Here is a 21,404-nt window from a genome sequence, read left to right on the forward strand (position 1 = left end):
TGGGGAGAGAGAACATTAAGATTAAAGTGAGAATGAGAGGTCAGGAGGTGGAGAAAACAAGAATTTGAGCAACAAGAGTCTACCAGAAAGTGGGAATTTAGAATTAGGATCAAAATAGCTAAGACAGATATGCCAGGAAAGGAGATTCTCTGCTTGCTGGCTTCTTTCACAGTTCAGTTCCTTCTGTAGGTGACTTTTTCCAGCTCTCCCACTCCCTCCACTGCTCGTGCTACCCCTTTGAGATGACTTTCATCTATCTATCTATCTATCTATCTATCTATCTATCTTTCATCTATCTATCTACCTACCCATCAGTCTAACTATGTCTATCTATCTACATATATACATATTCATCTGTATATACACATATGTGTGTATATACACGTGTGTGTATATATGTATATATACATACATATATGTGTGTGTATGTGTGTAGTTGTTCTAGTCATATCTGATTCATTGTGACCCCATTTAGTGTTTTCTTGGCAGAAATAATAGAGTGGTTTATGATTTCCTTCTCCAGCTCATTTTACAGAAGAGGAAACTGAGGGAAACAGGATTAAATGAGTTACCTAAGGTCACATAGCTAGGAAGTATCAGAGACCAGATTTGAACTGAAAGATGAGTCTTTCTGATTCTAAGCCTGGTATTCTATCTATTATTTTCCTAGTTAATATATGTATGCATGTGTGCATATATACATACACATATACATGTGTATGCTCACATGTGTGTAGGTAGATAACGTTCTTTGTATATCCTTGCTTTTCTCATTAGAATATGAGTTCTTTGAGATCAGAGGGTCTGTTTTCATCTTTCTTTATATTCTCAGAGTTTAACACAGAGAAAAGAACATAGAAAATTCTTAATAAATATTTATTGATTGAATATTCTCAAGATTAGAGTTTTGACTGGGATGAAAAAAAATATACTTTGGAATATCTCCCTTGCTAGGAAAGAAATGTATGTTCTGAGGGGAGAAGGAAGAACTATCTCCATCCAGGTTTATAGAGCTGTCTTTCCAGTGCCTACAGAAATGATGACATAATAGATATGAAAAGACTCTTAAGAGGTCATTGCATATATCTTCCTGCTGGGAACCAAGACTCCATCCCAGATAAGCTTTTAAAAAATCCTGAGATGTGCAATGGGAATTATCCAGGAGTTGTTTAAAGAAGGACAAATGCTAGATAGTAAGCACGGGAGGTACAATCACTTTTTAAAAATTTGCAATTCCTCTAGCATCTAGAATAATGCTTTGAACCACAGATGTGTGTAGTGGGCCAGAAAGGGATACTCCCTGAAGGTACAATCCTATGGGTACTTTCTCTTCTCTCAAGAAATGCCCTCAGGTGGAATTCCAATGAAATTTCAGGGTGAATAGGCTGATGAGGGGTCCTCAAGATAGTAACCATACAAGTATCAGTTAAAGAAGCTCAGGGGAAAGCATCCCTATGGTGTGCCAGGACACTCAGTCATACTCTACTGCACATCCATTCTTAGCACATAGTGGGGGCTTAATTAATGCTTGGTATATGAATGAATCAAGGAATTCTATCTTAGTGAACAAGGATCAAGTTACACACTCATTACTTTGCTCTTCTTTGGATCATTTTCTTGCTCATTCACACTTCCACCAGAGGGCAGACAGGGGAAAGAAAGAGAAAGGTGGAGAAAGATGACTATTTCTGGGGTTGCTCTTCTTTCTTGCAAATGGTGCAAATGGTCCAAAATCCAGAGGTGATGAGAAAGTGCATTCCAGGGATGAGGGTCAGCCTGCATAGAAGCATGAAGATGGAAGATGGGACATTATATATGAAGGCCAGTTTGGCTGGAATTTAGAATGTATGAATGGGTATGAGGTAAAATAAGCCTGGAAAGACATACTGGATCTAGGATTGAATGGCTTTGAAGGCCAAACAGAGAATTTTGTATTTGGTCCCAGAAGTAATAGGGAGTCAATAACAGAGCCCTTTCCATCTAGCTCTCTGACACCAGAAGTTTTTGTAGCCCTAGTAATCACAATATTTTATACTAAAATGCATGGTTTAAAAATAATTTATATAAATACACAAGCCTCCCATTAAATGTTATGAATACTTGTTTAAAATGATAATTTGTCTCAAAAGTTAACTGTTGAAAATCTACATCAAGGCTCTCCTCCATTCTTGGAGTCAGCCAACATTTACCCAGCAGATTTGGCAAAGTCTCACCAAACAAAAGATAATAGAGAGCATTACAAAAGACAAAACAGACAATTTTGAATGCATAAAACATGAAGGGTTTTTTTTTTTTGCATGAATAACATATTCAAGATATATTGGGGAGGGACATAAAATATAAAACTCAAGGAGCCATTCTCCAATAAATAAAAGGTTCAAGGAAATGAACTTTTTTTAAAAAAAAATCAAGCTACAAATAAGCAATTAAAGATAAACTCCAAATCATTAATAATTAGAAATATGCAAATTAAAATGACTCTGAGGTTTCCCCTCAGACTTCACAAACAATATGGTGGATCTTTTAAAGTTTTTGTTCATTTGTCATCAGTTTCTAAGATTGTAAATTTTGGAAATTGATCCCCAAATTACATTCCACAAAAGTACAGAATTACCTTCCTTCAGGAGGAAAGAGACTAATTTTCATTTTATATTTACTTAATAAATGTTTATTGACTACTGACTAAAGAGCCTCTCTGGAGGTTAAATGAGGAAGAGCATGAAGGCTGGTTTGACTGGAATTTAGAATGTATGAATGGGCATTAGGTAAAATAAGCCTGGAAAGAAACACTGGGTTTAGGATTGAAGGACTTTGAAGGCCAAACAGAGACTTTTGTATTTGATCCCGGAAGTAATAGGGAGCCAATGGAATTTATTGCACTGAGGAGCGACAGTTTTAGGAACAATTCTTCAACTGTTCTTTGGAGGCTGGATTGGAGAGGGAAGAGATTTGAGTCAAGTGGATCAGTTAGAAGGCAAAAAAGCAGGTTACATTATCATTTTGTATTAAGAACAGTTTTCTGGTCCTAGTCCTGATTGCTTCAGAGGAATCTAATCCTGGTACATCTCAATAATGAACTCATCATTTCTTGTGTACCCAGCATGTGAGTGCTAAGAAGCATAGAAGCAAGGATCTGTTTCCTGCTCATGAGAGCTGATTGTCAAATTTTCCAATGCGAGTATTTACACTTCAAAATTTGGCAAAGGCTGCAAATTATGGTTTGATTGCGTTGTTGATTGTCTAGACTTAAAGCAATAAAGTGTTAATGGTACAGATTAAACTTTACAATTTTTCTGCTTGCTTTTAGGAAGTTGTTAAGCATTTAATCACCCCCTGAGCAGAGTCATATATGACCTGGTCCCTGCCCTCAAGGTGTTTATAGTCAATCTGTAGAGACAAGTCTGGCTGAAAAAATAATGACATAATAATGACTTAAGCCAGTGCTAAATGGTGGGATTCTATTGATAAAAGCTGGAGGTGTTTGTTTCCACAAGGGAGAGCTCCATGTGGTTTGGTTTTGGCTACCAATTTATGGATTAATTGTGCATTAAAAAAAAGTAAAAATCTGATCTAATGCAGAGGAAATGTATTGCTTTAGTCCTCTGAGGCTGGATATGGAGATGGACTCAAAATTCCATTTGGACTAAGCAGATTGTCATCCTCCTGGGACCAGTAGTGTCATAGGATAACCTAATCATCCTATAAGATCTTATCAGCCTTGTTTCTCTACCACATTACTATCCTCTGCACCTCTGATTGGAAAATGGGGTCATGAATTCCAAATCTTCATTTAAGGAGAGACCTCAGATCAAATATCTCCTCATCTTTTACCAGACTATGCTCCCTCAGGACTCCTCTGATGACTTCTCCACCATTTCTTCTATTCCTCCCATACTTCTACTCCCTTCCAACTTCCTTTTGTGTATACACTTCCTTCATTAAGTTCTTATTAATATGCCTAGCACTTTACACAGTCCCTGGAACATAATTTTATTGTTAGTGATGTGTTCTTTTTAATCATGTCCAACTCTCTGTGATCCCATTTGGGGTTTTCTTGGCAGAGATACTGGAATGGTTTGCCATTTTTTTTTCTCTAGCTCATTTTACAGATGAGGAAATTGAGACAAACAGGGTGAAGTGACTTGCCCAGGATCACATAGGTAGTGAGTATCTGAGGTGAGTTTTGAACTAATAAAGATGATTTTTCCTGATTCCAAGCCCAGTGCTCTAGCAACCGCACCACCTAGCTGGCACATAAAAGGTGCTTAATGAATGTTTATTGACTATTGACTAAAGAGCCTCTCTGGATTTAGCTAAATGGCCTCTCAGACAATAGGCATAATAAATCTCTAGACCTTACTTGATGCAGGATAAAGATTAATTGATTTAGTGTGTGTGTGTGTGTGTGTGTGTGTGTGTGTGTGTGAAAATACAATTTCCAAAGCCTTTGGTTGTGCTAAAGCAGCAACATCATGAGGAATGTCTTCACATTTATGTGTTTTGTAAGAATGTCACCATCAGTGTTTTAAAGTAGCATTGACTTTATAAGATTTCAGAACTAACACCTTTGGGAACAAGAGATGGGATGAGTATCTCAGTAATAATGTCTCGGTCAGAATAAATATAGAGTATTGTGTTTAATACAGTATATCACAAGGCAGCTGGAATGGCCAAAGAATCCATATTTTACAGTTGTAAAAGATCTCAGTGGTCATCTAGCCCAATGACTACATGAAAGGAATCCTTATCACCACATATCTAACAAATGGTGACTCAGCCTGTTGGAAGACCTCCAGTGAGGGGAAACACATTACCTTTTGTGACAACTCATCCTAGATGTTTTTTGGTGATAGGGCTTGAATCTATGACACATAAGAATTGGTTGAAGGAACTGCAGGAGTTTAATTTAGAGAAGGAAAGACTCAAAGATGACATGATTCAAGTAACTGAAGAGTGGGTCAGGTTCAAAGGAAATTAGATTTGTTCAATGTGGTCCCAGAGGGCAGAATTAGCAGCAGTGAATGAATATAACAAAAAAGACAAATTTAGGTATGATTTTTAAAAGAAATCCCAACAACTCTAACAATTACATTTATCCCAAATAGCTAAGTGGAGTCAAGAGGAATCAGATGGCCCTTCATTGGAGGTTTTCAAGCAGAATCTAGATGACCAGCTATAGTTTCGTCAGATATGTTGTGGACAGGATGCTTTCATGGGTCTAAGTTGGCTGCTGAGACCCTTTCCAAATGTAAAATCCTGTGATTCAGACCTAGAGAAAAGGGACTAAGAAATGATGATTGATTGGGATTCTATGGGATAGAAATCTAGGTTCTTTCCCTACCATTCAGCAAAGTCCCTGTGACAAGGACATGAGTAACTACAGACAGGGAGGTCTGCATTAAAGAAAAAGCATTGGAAAAGTCATGCCAAAGGAATGTTACCAGAAAGGCCCTCCCAACCACAGCTGCTACCTGAACATCCAGGATTGGCGATGGACCAAGGAAACATGCTGAAACAGCAAACCTCAATGACAAATGGCAAAGTTACAAAGGTTTAAATCTGAAATGAAAAGAGGAACTGTTTTTGGCCTGAAGAAGAAAAGAAAATCAAGGCCAGCCTTGGCTACATTTATGTTTCAAGAGGGAGAAAAATCAACCATCTTGTGAATCAGGTTCTCCTAACAAGTTGCTTGGAAACTGAGGGACCAGGATGTTCCCTGTCAAAATAATTTAAACCCATCTAAGTTTTGGAAAAACATTTGAATGCATGAAGATTGTGGCTAGCAGATCAGATTTAACGAGTTTACTTGTGTTATGTAAGCAGTGCTTTCTAAATATTGAAGATGCCAGTTTGGTGAGCTGCACTTGCTTGGAAAAATCAGTTACTGTCACAATATGTGTATGTGGCAGGAGGGAGGGGTGTCATTGAGCTGCTCTGTGGCCTTTCTCTTGTCCCACCTCCATCTCCATGATTCCTTGGGTATTTATAATTAAGACTTATAACCTTCTCTAAGAGCAAGAATTTTTAACTAGAGATCTGCAAACTAGACTTTAAAAAGATATTTTGATAATTATATTTCAATATAACTGGTTTCTTTAATAATCCTATATATTTTATTTTATGCATTTAAAAACATTATTTGGAGAAGGGTGCCATAGGCTTCAATGGATGGATTGCCAACAATGTCCTGGATAAACAAAAGAGCAAAAATCCCTGACTTGATTACTTTTAGCACCTCACCCATTCTCTCATAAAGTTCCTTTGTCTAATTTAGGTAATAGAAATCAAGGAGAAAGGAAAAGGAAGGTATGTGTGGGAGGGAGAAATTGTTATTGTTTCAAAGAAAAGAATGGTCCCTTCCTCACTCAGGGATTATGGGAGAGTCAGGATGAGGACAGATGTAATAGCATGGTATCATAAAATTAGTACTAGATTTTGAATCAGGAGACCTGGGATTGAAAGGAGACTTCAATCTTTTGGGCTTCAGTTCCCCTTCTGAAAACAGAAACCTTTCTTGATTTCTCTTTCCCTACTCATCAGTGCTCTTTCTCCAACATCTTGTATATGTGTATATACATGTGTGTATGTGTGTTTGACATTTATTCTTCTGTTGCATCCCTCCAGGAGAATGGAAGTTCAATGTGTAGGTGCTTAATGGTGAATGGTTAAAGTTGAGTCCATGTCAGTTGAGGAACATGATGTATTTAGGTTAGAATAGATGAGGATATTGGGTTTGGGGGATATGTTAGCTACTCTAGATATGTTAAGGATTATTATTTGGAGGAGGAACTAGATTGTTCTATTTGGCCTAGAGAACAGAACCAGGGGCAGAAGATGGAAATTATAAAGAGACAAATTTAGGCTTGATATTAGGAAAAAAACTTCCTAACAATTAGAGCTGAACATAAATGAGATGTGATGTCCAGAAAGATGGTGCATTCCCCTTTCTTGGAGGTCTTCAAGTTGGGGTTGGATATACCACTTGTTGGAGCAGCTAAGTAGTGCCATAGGGCATAGAAGTTAAGGCCCGGAGTCAAGAAGATTCATTATTCTGAGTTCAAATCCAGCCTTAGATACTTAATATCTAGGTGACCCTGGGCAAGCCACTTAACCCTTATTGCCTCAATTTCCCCATCAGTAAAATAACTGGAAAAGGAAATAGCAAACCACTCCAATATTTTTTCCAAGAGTTGGAAAAGAGTTGGACATAACAAAAAAATTACTGAACATACATTACTTGTCCGGTATATTATAGTGATTTGGCTGCTGAGGTTCCAAGTCTCAAATACTGTCATCTGTGAATGAACGGAACATAATTGGATTGGATAATCCGAAGTCCCTGACAGCTCTCAATCCTGTGATCCTTTCTCCACAGATTAAATTGCAACGAGAGATTTTCTGATTTTTTTTAAAGTTGATTTTTAAATTTGTTGTCTACTTTTGGGATTTAATGATCTTCTCCCTAAAAATTACTTCATAAAGGAATAGATTGTATGTTTTGAATATGATACATGGATGGTATATAAGAAGAAGCTGGCCACAAAACCACAAAGACATTGGTTGAAGTGTCACTTCTGATGCACCTTGATTGCATGACTCTGAACTAGTCTTGTGTTCTAAGGATCTCTCTAAGACTACACAAGGTAGAGAACAGTTATAGATCTGCAGATAAGAGGACCGGACTTCCAGCTCCACTTTTGTTAAACTACCTGTGACCTTGGAGCACAGACTTAATCTCAGTGGACCTCGCTTTCCTCATCTATAAAATGAGGAGATTGGAATACATTTATTCCCTCAGTTCTCTATCTTTAGAATTTATCCTAAATTTCAATGAGATCTCAGGTCCATAAATAAAAAATAAGGGGTAACTACTCTCTCCCCAAGCAAGACATACAACTAATTACATAAAGGCTAATTACCTACAACTCTTCCTTTGAATTGAAGGGACCTTAGAAAATAAGAACTCAGTGGCTTCTGATGACCATTTCTCTCATGTCCAAGTTGGGAATTAACAGAATTGGAGGCAACTCAGATACTGTGAAACAATGAGAATCCAAGTTCAAATGCCTCTATTGATACTTACTGTCTGCATGACTTTCAGCAAGTCATTCAAACGCTTTCATCTCAGTTTCTTCATCTGTAAGATGAGTGGATTGAACCAGAGTACGAGGCCTGGAATCAGAAAGACCTGAATCCAGACATCGTCTTCAGAGACTTATTGCCCAAACTAATTTCTGTTTGTCTCAGTTTCCTCATCTGTACAACAGGGATAATAATAACATCTCCCTCTTGGGATGGTTTTGAGCATACAGTGATAATATTTGTAAAGTGGCTGGCACATAGTAAGTGCTATATAAATGTTAGCTATCATCATAATCATCACCATCATCATCATATATTCTCTAAGATCCTTTACAATTCTGAATTCATGATCCTTTGAATTAGAACAGAAGTCAAGTATCACTTTTCCATCTCTAGCTCTCACCATCAGAAGGCACTCTAATTTATAATCATTTCTTAACATTTATGAAAGAATCCCAATGCTGGGTACAAAATGAGAAAAGTCTGGCTGTCGTCATCTCCTGGGACCTCAGTTCTCTGCTGCCTTGCTCATTCCTCCCTGAGTAAACACTGCTGGGAATTCCAACCCCACCCCCACCCCACTCCCACCCCCACCCAAAAGAACAGCAGAAGAAAAATATAAACAGGGACAGACATAGCCAAAAATGTGAGTGGAACAAGGGAAACAGATTCCTATGCCTGGCAAAGGTCCCATGTTGGCACTAACTAGAACACATGCCATTCTCAAAATTTTACTGGCATCTGTGATATTCCTAAAAATTGAATGATACACATCTCCTGAAGATCTTCTGCTTAGTTATGCAGTTTCCCTCACCTCTTACCCCAGTCCCAGTCTCCCCCAGACCCCTATAACTGACACTTTATACCACTGACAAATTGTTATGTGCTAATGGTTCCCCATTTCCAAATAAATAAATTCAAAGTCCTTGGACTGGCATTCAAGGCCAAGGCTACCTTTTCAGTTTTGTCTTATTCTTTCATTCAATTTATTATATCCTTAAATTGCATTGGGCTTTTAATTGTCCCTTATTTATGTTCTGAACTTTCTTCCCAGCTTTCTCTTATTCTTCCCCTCAAGTTACTTTATCCTTAAACCATATTGGACTTTTAACTGTCTCTTATTCATGTCCTGAACTTTCTTACTTTCTTACATTGGTTTCAAGGTTGCCTCCCCTTTCACTTTCTCTTGTCTGTCGAATTCAACTGTAGAGATGTTGAGGTTCTTCCCATGCCAAAGAAATATAACAGATATAAAGTCAATCCCCAGGTCCTCTCACTCTAAGTCCTCCACTCTTTCCATCATGCCATATTTCCATCCTTAGATTATTCATGGGAAATCCAAATTTGATCAGACACTGAAAAGGATAGGGGGACTAGTATCTGCCATACAAGAACGTCCAAGGTGAAGCTCTCAAACTAATATTCCAAGCAATTCAAAAGTAGAATGACATTCCTTGAAAGGCCGTGGCTTCTCCTTCACTGAAGGTCTTCAAACAAAGTCTAAAAGACTCACTCGTAAAGTGTGGAATACTGGGAATTTTTTTCAAGTATGGGTTGAATCACATACTTCCCCACTCTGAAATTCTGTAATTTGGTAGTGCTGTGACTTGGTTCAAGTGTATAGCTCTATATTAGGAAGTGAGCTCAAAGGTCACCTCTTCTAATTTCCTCTTTTTACAAATAAGGAAACCAAGGTCAATCTTCCTCAATTAGCTGGGAAGTGAGCCATAGATTAAGGATTTTTTTCAGCCTACAGTGATTCAGAAATATTATTTACTAAGATATAAAGAGTTTCAGGCTCTGTCAGGCTATCCCTATCAATGGAAATAGAAATCCTTGAAATATTTAGATATAAAGATAAATGGCCTATAATGGTATCTATCTCAATTATTCAATAATCCATGACATTCTAGAACACTGAGACCCAAGTCAAAGCTAGCATCTCTTTTTGTCTTTTGAATTTGTGTCATGATATAAGTGTTGGGAAAGTTTCCCTTGAGTCATAGTTTCCTAGTACTAGAAGGAAGCTTTGAGGTCATATAATCTAACCTACTTCATGCAAGAATCCCTATGGCTATATCTCTAACAAGTGATCATCTGGTCTTTACTCAAATATTTATTAAAACAGGAAGATTCACTGCCTTAGAAAGAAGTCTATCCTATTTCTGGGTAACTTCTGTGGTTAGAAAGTTCCTCCATAAATTCAGCCAAAAGGTTATCTTCCTCTTGTTTCCATCCATACATTATTCTTTCACCTCGCACCTCACCACATGCTCTTTGATATAGTGATACTGGTGTCCTCACTATCTTTCAGGTTCAATCATTGTACGTGCCTGTCCCTCATGCCTGAAACTCCCTCCCTCTTCATCTCTACCTCTTGGCTTCTCTAAAGTCCCAGCTAAAATCCTACCTTCTACAAAAAACCTTTCCAAATCCTCCTTTAATTTCTAGTGCTTTCTGTCTTGATTATGTCCAATTTATTCTTTATTCTTATTTACAGTTTATTTGTACATAATTGTCCACATATTGTCTTTTCCATTAGACTGTGAGCTCTTTGATAGGAAGGGCTATATTTTGCTTTTCTTTATATCCTCAGCATTTGGCACAATGCCTGTTTATATACAGTAGGCATTTAATAAATGTTTATTAACCAATTGCTTTCTGGGGTTACCCAAAATATGTCTAATCTTTCTCCCATGTGACACCTCCTCAAATTCTTGAAGAAACTAGCATGTCTTCTTGAATTCTTCTCTACTTTTTTTTTTTAAGGCTAAATATCCCATTTCTTTAACCATTCATCACATTTCAGTTTCAAATTCCCTTACCATCTTTGCTGCCCTCCTCTGGACATATTCCAATTTGTCAATGTCTCTCTTAAATGTGGTTTCCAGAACTGAACACCATGTACTAGATGTGGTCAGAATGGCATAGCACGCAGTGGGACTAGTGCCTTGCTTACTGGATACTGTATTTTAAAATAAATAATGTGGCCTAAAATTGGATTAGCTTTCTGGTCAGCTACATCATACTATTGACTCATATGGGGCTTGGAATAAAGCCTATGGCATTTTGAAATGAACTGCTTCGCTTTTCCTGAAGGTACTTGTGTAATTAAATTTCTGAATCTAAATGTAAGACTTTATTTATCCCTATTCAATTTCATCTGGTTAATTTCAGACTATCATTCAAGTCTGTTGAAACCTTTTTTTGGAAACTTGATTCCATTATCCAATATATCAACAATCATGTTCAGCTTCTTATAATCTGCAAATTGGAGAATCATGACTTGTATTATGTATTTCTGCAAGTCATTGATTTTTAAAATGTTGAACAGGATGACATTACAGACAATGTGACAGTGGACCACTGAAATCCTTTTCCAGGTTGACGTCGATTCATTAATCAATGCTTTGGGTATAGGCGATGCATCCGGTCAACTGCACCACTATCTGGTGTATATTCTTTATCTTCTCCCTGGTAGAATCACCAGAGACTTTATTGAAATCCAGATATACTTTGTTTAAAGAATTCCCTTGATTTACTTTGCCAGCCTAATAGCTTATCAAAAAAGGAAATGAGGTTAGTTTGACATGGCTCCTTCTTGGTGACCTCATGCTGACTCCTAGTGACTACTACTTCCCCTTCTAAGTACTTCTAAGCTATCCCTTTAATCTATTTTGTGAATTTTGTGAGCAGACACATTGAGCTCACCACTGAACAGTTTGCAGAATGTACCTCTTGTCCCTATTGGTAAATAGGAATGGTATCTACTAATTTCTAGTCTCTTAGAACCATTTCTATTTCCTGGAGCTCCTCCAAAATGACTCACTGGCCACAATGCTACAATCACTTGGCAAATTCTTTGAATATGATAGGATGTGATTTGTCTGAATCCGAAGTCTAGAACTTGAGCAGAGAATTGATTTCTTTATTTTCTCCTCACTATCTTGGACTTCCAAGAAAAACCAAAAACATTTCATTTAATCATGTGTTCTTCCTCATCTGAAGATTATATTCCTTGATAAGAAAGATAGAAGTAACTTTTGCTTTGTCATCTGTTAAAATTACATTATTTGGAACCATCCTTATTCCTCTTACTCTGAATTTACATGAAAGAGCCTTTTTCTTTTCTTTCTTTCCTTCTTTCCTTCCTTCTTTCCTTCCTTCTTTCCTTCCTTCTTTTCTTTCTTTCTTTCTTCTTTCTTTCCTTCTTTTTTTCTTTCTTCCTTTCTTTCTTTCATTTTTTTCATATCTTTCTTTCTTTCTTTCTTTCTTTCTTTTCTTTTTTTCTTTTTTTCTTTTTTTCTTTTCTTTCTTTTCTTTTTTTCTTGCTGAGGCAATTGAAGTTAAATGACTTGCCCAGGATCACACAGCTAGGAAGTGTTAAGTGCCTGAGGCCAGATTTGAACTCAGGTCCTCCTAACTTCAGAGCTGGTACTCTATCCATTGCACCATGTAGCTGTCCCTGAAAGAGCCTTTTTCATTATTCTTTACATTATTTCTGCATAGCCTCAGTTCTTGGTCCAGTTAATATCAATAAATCAATCAATAGGCATTAAGTGTTTACTATGTGCCAAGCATTGTGCTAACCTCTGAGGATGCAGAGAAAAAAGTAGAGCAGTCATTGACTTAAAGGTGCTTTCATATAGGTTTATTATTTGGCATTCAAAACTCCTCATAAAATGCCCCTCTCCACTGGATTCACACATTCTCTCTTTTCACAAACTCTAAAGGGTCAACTCTATCCCTCACACATGACATGCCATCTCCTGAGTCTGAGAAGGGGTAGAAGTTTCTTTAAATACTCAACTCAAACATGATCTCTTATAGGAAGCTTTTCTTGGCTCTCCTTCCCCCATCTGCTTGTACTTTGCTTTCTAGGGCTACCTTCAATGTAGTCTCTGATGCTTATTAGCTGAGTAACCCTGAGCAAGTCACTTTAAGTATGCCTGCCTCAGTTTCCTCATCTATAAAATGGGAAAATAATAGCCCCTATCTCTTAAAGTTGTTGGGAGGATCAAAAGAAACAATGCAGGGATGCTTCCTTTTATTGAACTTTGCAGATATTTTTGGTGCCTTTTTAAAACAAATTAAAGATTTATTGAAACTCTGTGCTGAGTAAGTCTGCCATTGCCATTTTTCCAGCAGCATGCACTCACATTATATCTCTGTGTCATATTTTGGTAATTCTCACAATATTTCCAACATTTTCATTATTATTATATCAGTGGTCTTTGATGTTCCTATTATAATTGCTTTGGTGCACCATGACCTGGGCCCATAGAACAGGACAAACTTAATTGTTAAATGTTGTGTTTTCTGACTGCTCTACTATTATATAGAGGACTATTCTATTTCCTCTCTCTTCCTGTCTTCAGGCCTCCCCATTCTCTGAGATACAATAATCTTGAAATTAGGCTGATTAATAACTCTATAATGGTCTCTAAGTGCTCAAGTGAAAGGAAGAATCAGTCAACTGGACAAACATTGCTTTTTTTTTTTTTTTTTAAAGAAATGCAGCTGCCCTAACCTTCCTCAGCCACCACCCTGATCAGAGAGCCACTGTCAACATCAAGGCAAGATCCTCCACCAGCAAAAAAATGATCACATCCTGAAGGCTCAGATGATAGTTAACATTTTTAGCCATAAAATATTTTTAAAATCAGATATAATACCATCACATGCTTAATAGACTGTGTTATAGTGTAAACATAACTTTTATTTGCACTGGGAAACCAAAAATTCATGTGACTCTGCTTTATTGCAATATCTGCTTTATTGCCGTGGTCTACAATGAAACATGCAGTATCTCTGAGGTATGTTTATATTTATAAGGAAATTTGCAAATGTTAAAGTATTATATAAAAGGCTAGCCATTATTTTATGTATTGTACATACAGTGTATGCATATTATATAATATAAGCTGCTTGAGGATGGGTACCTTTTTTGCCTTTTCGCTATAGCCCCAGCACTTAGCACAATGCTCAGCATACAGTAGGTGTTAAATAAATGTTTGTTGATTGATTGTCCCCTCATCCTTTTGTATTTGTTGTCCTTTAAAAAAAAATTCCCCAGAGAGCACCTTTTCCAATCACATTGGTCATTTAAAATAAGTCCTTCTTTTCTTCCTAGATGGTTTAAAAATATGAGAGTGGAAAAAGGTCAGAAAGATTTTAATCTATGCAAACATATTACTTAATACACTACTAAAAATAAACAATACATTAGAACGCAGGTTTACTGTGGGTTGTGGAAGATTGTGTTCTCCCAAAGATCTGTAACTTCAATGGTCGGGATACTCCCTCCACTGATGCAGATTGCAGCCCTTTTGGGTAGATGGTTCTAACAGTGACTAAAAAATTCATCACTCTTGTCAATGTAGGATTGTCCTTGGAATAAGAAGACTGGAGCTCAAGCTCTGTCTTTTATACATCTTTGGCTGTGTGCCACAGGATCAAGCATTTGACCTTTCAGTGGTTCTGTCAATGATCTAAGACAATAAATTGAAGATCTTGTACCTGTCTGTGGTGGTAATAATTGCTATGATAGTTTAACATTGACATTAACATTAGTCTCTGCTAAGCACTTTAAAATAATCGTTTCATTTGATTCTTACAACAGCTCTACGAAAGTGATACCATTTTTATCCACATTTTAAAGATGAAGATAACCAAGATTAAATGTCACAGCATTAGTGGCTGAGACCTGAGTTGAATTGAAGGTTTCTTGACTTCAGGTTAGCACTCTATCCACTCTACCACCTGTTAGTCAAAAGAAGTTATTTTCTTATTGGAAGTTCCCCATCCCAATGAAATCATATGTTTAGTCTAATATATATATATATATATATTTGTACATTATCTCCTTTGGGCATCTTCAAGTCAATAGGCATTTAAACCTGCAGTAAGATTACACCTAATAGAGTTAGCTAGTAGTGACCAGGACAAGAATCCCATCTAAAGTGAGTTGCCTTCTGTGAGTGAGGTTGACCTCGCTTCAATTAATCAATCAACCACCCAATAAGCATTTATTAAAGACCTCCTGTGTTCCAGGCACTATGTATGCCAGGGGCTGGGGATACAAGTGTGAAGAATGAAATCTAATCCTTTGGACCATGTTTGGTTTGGACTAGTTAGTGTACCTTCTGGAGAATGTGATCCAGAGCTCCCACACATTCAGGGCAGCCTGCCCATCTTACTCATTAACAATGAGGGGTTTTCCACACTTGTAACCAAAGAAAGAGTCTCTGATTGCTTCTGTAGTAATGTGTACAAAACTGGAGCCCTCCTCTCTTAGCCGAGATTTTCAAAAGGAAAAAAATAGCCTCCCTTGTGTCTCTTAGCACATAGGATAAATTTAGGAGCACAAGGATTCCTTATCATAACTTTGTGAGCTATAACTCATTTTCAGCCACCTGTGTCCTAATCCAATAATGTTTGCTTAGTTCACGAAGGACCATCAGCTATTATAGGATGACCCAACAGGTACAGTGATTCTCTGACCTTTTGACAGGATGAGTTATTGATGACTGGGAAGTGCTTCAGATGTACATCTGTCCCCTGTCTTTCCAAGAGGGGCTAAATCAACAAGATCCATTTCTCAGCTCTGAAAGAGAGGAGAAAGGTCAAATGAGGGAGAGAGGAGGGGAATGAGGGAGGGAATGCAAAAGAAAGTTTTGAGAGTTTCCTAGTATGTGGTTATCTTTTTCCCATATGTATGTATGCATGCATATCTATACATATACTTGTATATGTAGTATATACATACGTATATGTATACATATATATGTAGACACATTTGTTATTCTGTTGTTTCAGTCATATTCAACTTTTCATAACTCCTTTTGGGGTTTTCTTAGCAAAGATATTGGAGTGGTTTGCCATTTCCTTCTCCAGTTCATTTTACAAATGAGTTAACTGAGGCAAACATGATTAAGTGATTTGCCCAAAGTCACACAGCTAATAAATGTCCCAGGGAAGATTTGAACTCAGGAAGATAAGTCTTCCTGAGTTTAGACTCAGCTCTTTATTCACTGTGCCACTTAGCTGCATATGTACATATACATATATACACATATAGATGTATGTGTACACACACACACACACACACACACACACACACACACGCAGTGAGTTCCTTCTCAGAATTTCAAAGATGGACAGGATTTCAGAAACTATCAAGTCCATTGCATAACTGAAAAAGAATCCCTCCTTCAATTTGCCCAAGAAGCTATCATCCAGGGTTTGTACAGACTTTCCTTGAATTCAAATCCTGCCTCAGATACTACTTAGCTGTGTCACATAGGTCAAGTCACTTAACCTATCTTAGCTTCAGTTGCCTGTGAGGATCAAAGGAAATAATATATATATATAAAGTACTTCGCAAACTTTGAAAAGCTCTCTCAATGTTAGCATTTATTAGTTTGATTGTAACATTAATTATTAATACTTCTTGGGGCCACTCATTACACTTTTGAGTGACTAAATTATTAGGATTTTTTGCCTTCTATCAGGTCTGTTTGCTTCTTTGTAATTTACTTCCGTTGCTACTATTTTTGCCCTCTGGGGACAAGCAGAAAAAAAAGCTTAATCTCTCTTCAAGATTGGGGAAAAAAAAAAGTTATCATGTCCCTGAGTCATCTCTTCTTCATGCTAAACACCTCCAGTTCCTTCAAATGATTTTATATGGCATAGGCTCAAGGCTCTTTAGCACTGCCATTGCTTTTCTCTGTCTTGGAGGTAGACAGCATGTCTTTTGAGTTAGCACATTAAGTCCCCTGGGGCTAGATCCCCTATTTCTGCGTCTGAGTCACCCATCTGTGGCTTACCACATAGAACAGGTGCTACTTCAACTGACGAACATTTATTAAGAATTTTTCCTGAACTGATCATTAAACTCCTCAGTGAACTTACAATATGAGAATGATCTCTCTCTCTCTCTCTCTCTCTGTGTGTGTGTGTGTGTGTGTGTGTGTGTGTGTGTTTACATATGTATGTATATGTGAGCCATAGTCCTGAGCTTTTAGGGATTTACAATCCAGTTGTAAAAATTTTAAAAGTTGAGAAGAATTATAAGCAAAATTACATATACATATATATATGAATTATATATAATTATATATGTGACATATATAATTACATATTAAATTGTATATAATTATATGTAAATATATATAATTATAAACAAGATTATATATAATTATAAGCAAGTCAATAAACATTTATTAAGCACTTACTATATATGTTCCAGGCACTGTGCTAAGTGCTAGGAATATAAAGAAAGGCAAAAGTCAGTCTCTGTTCTCAAAGATCTCATTAATGGGGGAGATAATAGTCAGACAAGGTGTGAACAAGATATAGACAGGATAAATTGAGAATAATCTCAGAGGAAAGACATAAGCATTAAGGAGGAGCTGGAAAGGTTTCTGGTAGAAGGTTGGATTTTAACTGAGACTTGAAGGAAGCCAGGGAAGCCAGGAGATGAGGAGGAAGGGAGTTCTAGGCAGAGGGGATAGGCGAGAAATATCCTTGGGGTTGGAAGATGGAGCATCCTGTGCAACAAATAACAAAGAGCTTGTACATGGCAGCTATCACAGTGAGGTGTAAGAACACTAGAAGGGTACAACCTCAAAGTACAAATGAAGTAACAATTTGATTCAACAAGTGCCTATTATATACAAGGTAAAGACCAGTCATATACTACTGATTATGTAACTCTAAATATGTCACTTGACACTTTGTATTAGGGGCGACTATGTGGCACATTGGGTCTGGAGTCAGGGAGACATGAGTTCAAATCTAATTTTAGACAACTTACTATCTATGTGACCCTGAGCAAATTATTTAACTGTCTTCCTCAGTTTCTTCACTTGTTAAATATGGATAGTATCATCACCTACTTTACAGGTTGTTGTGAGGATCACACGAGACAATATTTGGAAGCATTTGGCATTTAGTAAGTGTCTACTAAGTACTTTTTTCCTTGGGAGAAATTATGAATTTGAATTTACTATATGAAAAGACATAGAAAATTGCAATGTGAATTAAATAGAACCAACATAAGATATAGGACTACAACATTATTAATAATGTTGAATAATAGCATCAAGAAACCCCAAACACTGTATAATTGTGACAACCATGCGTGGTCTCAAAGAAAAGATGAAAAAATATACCTCTTGTTGCTTTTTTTTTTCAGAAATAGAGAATAATGGGTATAGAACATTATCTACTCTGTTGGGTAGTTTTATGACTGGACTGTTTTTTTTCTCTCCAGTGTCTCTTTTATTTTGCTAAAGGAGATGAAATCTCAGGGAGAGAGAAGAGAGATATATATGGAAACAGAAGTGAATTAAAACTAACAGCTATTGATATAAAAAAAAGAAATGCAACAATACCCGCACTCAAGGAACTTACAATCTATAACTGAAGAATATAATTATTGGCTGCTATTCTCTTGCCTTTTTTGTCTGTTAACTCTGCTCTCTTTCTCTTTCCCTTTCTCTCCCCCCTTTCCCTCTCTTTGTCACTTTACTGTGTATCTCTGTCTCTGTCTCTCTGTTTCTCTGTGTGTCTCTTTTCTCTCAGTTTCTGTCTCTGTGTCTGTCTGTCTGTCTCTCTCTCTGACTTACTGTCTCTTTTTCTGTGTCTCTCTTTTTGTCTCTCTCAGACAAGAGATCTTGAGATTCCACGAAACCTATTTAAGCAGCACTTGCTACTAGAGCACTTGCCTGGACATCAGTTCCAGGCCCGACTGTGTGTGTTAGCCCTGTAACCTAGGAAATGCCATTTAATCCCTTGATAAGTTACTTAATAGCTTTAGTTTTTCAACTCTAAAATAGGTTTGAAATGACTGTCACCATCAATTTCAGAAGCCTGATGTAAGGATCAGTCTAAATCATATATCCCACTAACCACAAAGCACCATCTAGATGAACTTTTAGTATCAGTGGGAAGGATTACAAAGGAAATGAAAGGTAGATGAAGCACCCTTCAAGAGCTTAATAGGGAAATAGGACGCACATTAGACATAAGAATACTCAGGTAGACAGCAGTGTAAAGGACTAGTACAGTAAACTGAATATCTAATAGTATCAAGAAGAATATAAATGAAAGAACAACTCCTCTACTTACCTGAGTGATTCTCTTGCATAAGTCAGGTGAATTAACCAAATTTCTCCAAGCTCTGAGCTGGCTTTGGAAGGAGACCAGTGTGAAAGGAGGCAGGAGGGCATTTCAAAGAGAGAAGAGTGATCTATGCAAAAGCCTGAGGGCATGGAATGAGGAAGTCAGGTGTGGTGTGTACAGTTCAGATGAGCTTGGCTTCTGGAGGACTTTCTGTGCTGAACTGATGACTCCACCAGGAAGCTGCCCAAACACATTCATTCTCCAGGTACCCGGCGCCTGGTCTAAGGCCAAGCTGGTATTGTCAGAGGATTCCAGTGTACCCAGTTGGCTAATACAACAATGCCCATTCTCTTCAAGACAGGAAAGCTTCTGTGGGGCAAGACATCTCCAGGAAATCCCACTTTGACCCATGATTTCTGTAACAATACTTTATTCTTGCTCTGTTCTTTCAGAGGGCACAGCAAGGATAGAAATAATAAGCACACTATTTCCTCCTAAATTGTAATCAAACTAACCATGTTTATTTGGCTTCTTACAGTAGGGGGAAAATGGTTCTTTAAAGTACTTCTCGTTTGGAATAAAATAATTACTTTTCCTTTGCAGATCCATCAGTTTCCTTAAATATATCTGTAACAAGATCCTTTAGAGAAATCTTCCTTATTTCTTCTATTGAATTGTAGTATAGTTCAGTATTTCATTTTATCTGTCATGAATTTCAGTTGTATTTCCACAACTGATAAAATGAAATATTGAGATCCTATGATTCAGTAGAATATATATATATATATTTAGATAAATAGATATGTATATACATATATGATGTGTTTGGGGTACATAACCAGATGATGAGATTGAGGTTTGGTCGTGTGAAGAGTTCATTTTTCTTTGGTAAAAGTTTGGTTTATGAGAAGAAGTAGCAGATAAAATGAAGAGGTAAAATAGACACCAGAAGTGGCAAATATGAAATAGACTTGGGAGAGCATATAGTTAGACATGAAATTGGTTTTAGCAAGTAACAATGGAAAAGACAACTTCCTTAGTGGAATGCTCAATTAACCAGGAGAAAGGGTATATTCCGTGACGTGAAAGTATGCTCTTAGCTGACGGTTCAGTCCATGCAGGAGTTTTGAATCTTAAAAATTAGTTAGCTATAAGAAAGAGAAAGATACTAAGACGCATGGTGGGAGGATGAGAGGAAAGACACCATGAGGCAGAGTGCTGTGATGGGCTTAATCCAAAAGGGGGCTGGTGAAGATGGGTGGGCCATGGACAGATTTATAGGAGAAATTTAACCATGAGTGTTTGGTATAACTTGGATTTCTGCTCTTGACTTCCACAGAGGGTGGGACTATAAGGCTGAACTGCTCTCTATCTGTACCCTTCCCTGCTTGCCTCAGGGAGTAATTTTATCAGCACTTTAGGCTTTCTCTGCCAACCTTAGTGACCCAGGACCTGATCATAAGTATATATACGACTGGAGTTAGAAGGATGTGGTCTCAAATTTGATCTCCAGCTAGCTGTGTGATCTTGAGCAAGCCATGTAACATTTCTGACCACATGTCTTTTTATTTGTAAAATGATAATAATAGCAGGTATATCACTGGGCTTTTGGAAGAATCAAATGAAATAAAACACTATATAATATGTATATACATATATATGAATGTGTTGTGATATACACATATACAAATATGTGAATAAAGATACACACAAGTGATTTGAGTGAGACATCTTGGTTCTGTAATTTTTCAACTGGAGTTAGAAAGACCTGGTCTCAAATTTGATCTCCAGTTATCTGTGAGATCCTGAGCAAGTCACATACCATCTCTGAGCACCTGTCTTTTTATTTGTAAAATGGTGATAGTAATAGCAGCTATATCACAGGGTTGCTGGGAAGGTCCAATGAAATAAAACACTATATAAACAACATCTATTTTTACCAACAGAATATTTTGCATTCCTAGGGAACATTCAGCCATATCAAGTAATATCATACAATACTCCTCCCATCAAGTTGGGCCAAACTTTAGCCATTCTTAGAATATATATAATAATTCCAACTGTGTAATCATCAGAAACACACATATAGTCACTAAGAGGGCTCAATTCAGATGCCGCCTTTCTGCCCATAATCTTTCTCGATCTCCTCAATTATACTCTCATTTTCCTGGATTATTAAAATGTAAAAAGTCAGA

General features: G+C 37.2%; 2 long non-coding RNA genes across 2 annotated transcripts in view; one reads left to right on the top strand and one right to left on the bottom strand.

Moving 5' to 3' along the window:
- Window positions 1–15,572, top strand: part of LOC127563048 (uncharacterized) — a 63,325-nt gene extending 47,753 nt beyond the window's left edge. The window contains exon 3 of the long non-coding RNA XR_007953878.1: window positions 13,595–15,572. This is a non-coding gene — a long non-coding RNA (uncharacterized LOC127563048). The remainder of the gene's footprint in view (window positions 1–13,594) is intronic.
- On the bottom strand, window positions 901–19,453 carry LOC127563047 (uncharacterized). The gene is made up of 3 exons (XR_007953877.1): window positions 19,216–19,453; window positions 15,586–15,688; window positions 901–1,776 (listed from the first exon to the last, which is right to left on the bottom strand). It is a non-coding gene; the product is annotated as an uncharacterized LOC127563047 (long non-coding RNA).
- Between the last annotated feature and the right edge of the window lie 1,951 nt (window positions 19,454–21,404).

This window comes from Antechinus flavipes, chromosome 4 (assembly GCF_016432865.1).
Source record: "Antechinus flavipes isolate AdamAnt ecotype Samford, QLD, Australia chromosome 4, AdamAnt_v2, whole genome shotgun sequence".
In the NCBI taxonomy this organism is placed as follows: domain Eukaryota; kingdom Metazoa; phylum Chordata; class Mammalia; order Dasyuromorphia; family Dasyuridae; genus Antechinus; species Antechinus flavipes.